This window comes from Octopus bimaculoides, chromosome 9, assembly GCF_001194135.2.
Source record: "Octopus bimaculoides isolate UCB-OBI-ISO-001 chromosome 9, ASM119413v2, whole genome shotgun sequence".
NCBI lineage: Eukaryota > Metazoa > Mollusca > Cephalopoda > Octopoda > Octopodidae > Octopus > Octopus bimaculoides.
The window spans coordinates 59,235,748-59,237,475 of NC_068989.1; positions in this window are offsets into that span (position 1 = coordinate 59,235,748).

Below are 1,728 nucleotides of genomic sequence, written 5' to 3' on the forward strand. Positions count from 1 at the left end.
ATATATATACATATATATATTATATATATATATATATATATATATATATATATGCGTGTGTGTGTGTGTGTGTGTGTGTGTGTACTTGTGCCATAAACTGCTATTTATTTGTTTTCTATAGGATAGTGATAGCACAAGCTGTTACCGACATATGTCTGACAGATTGTTCGCAAAAGAGAAAAATATCAACAAGAGACAAGGTGAGATAAATGATAAATTTGTTATTATTAATAAAAAAAATTACATATTTTCATACCAAAAATCAATTTATTGAGTCTTATGCATTATTCAGTAATAAATAGTAGTTGGTAAGAAATCTCCTTTCTTCTATTTATAATAGAAATACCTGAATCGCAGCAATTCAATGGTGAACGTGACCTTGAAACATGCGACCCAGCCAAAACTATTTTGCTGCAGAAAGAACAAACATTTTGGGAAGACCTTCGTGTCTCTATTCTAGGGACTGATGTCAATTTAGGCACTGATCAAGTAACTCTAAAACTTCGGCTTAAAATATTGCGCAATCGGTTGGTGGGAATTTTGCTGCTCTGTAACATAATTTGGGCTTGTTTGCTCAGTAGTCTTTATTTGACCATCTCGAAACACGACACTATCTTTGGAATCATAACTTGTTCAGTCTATAGTTTTTCACTGCTTATACAATTAATTGGATTGACTGCCCACAAATGTGATTCTTTCTTCAGAGAGTTTGTCATTCGAACATTTGGAAAAAAACACCCTATCTGGATTCATCGAAAAGATTAAATTTAATAAATACAGTCAAAATTAATTCATGACATAAATGTTTTAATTAAAAAATTATTTGTAAATCTCTTGCTTTATCTTTAAATAACAAACATTTTCTTAATAAACTTTCTTCAGTGAAAGCATGTAATACTCGTACACTCTACACCCATTAGTTACTATCCGAGCGTATGGTTGTGACATTTCATCAAGAGTTTCCAAGTTTATGAGAAAAAATGTTTTGCTTCATTTTATCATGTTGTATTCAGACTTACAAGAATTCATCATCCATGAAATCTTAATACAGTTTTAATCCTAATGAGAACAGTACTTAGATAATGTTTCCAGTGCTCCGTTTTCAAAAGTCATATCAGTTCCGAATTGTGTTCTAAAATGTGTTTCCATTCATAAGACAACTATTAACATTATTGATATAATTGTAAAGAAATTCTGAACAAAAAAATTACAACGTAAAAACAATCATTTCACTTCTGACAGAAGCCGCCCGTAGGTACTGTAGAATACGCTCACCTTATTGTTACGTGTAACAGCCATTACATTAGTATTTTACATAAAGAAAGGATTTTTTTAAATGATAATCAAACACTTGCTATGTAATCCTAAGTTTCTACATGTGCAGTTTAAGACTATCCATTTAATTTTCACCGATAATCATTACTACTCATCACCAAACCGATTTTATTATTAACATGGCTAAGGCAGCGAGCTGGCAGAATCACTAGCATACTGGACAAAATGCTTTACGTTCCGAGTTCAAATACCAATGAAGTCGACTTTGCCTTTCATCCTTCCGGGGCATTGGGGTCGAAGTAATCTATTAGCCCCCACCACTAAAATTTCAGCTCTTGTGCCTATGTCAGAAAAAAATTATTAAAGACGGCAAGCTGGTAGAATCGTTAACTTAACGACATTTCTTGTTTAGGTTCTGAGTTTAAATACCGCTGATGTCAAATTTCCCTTTAT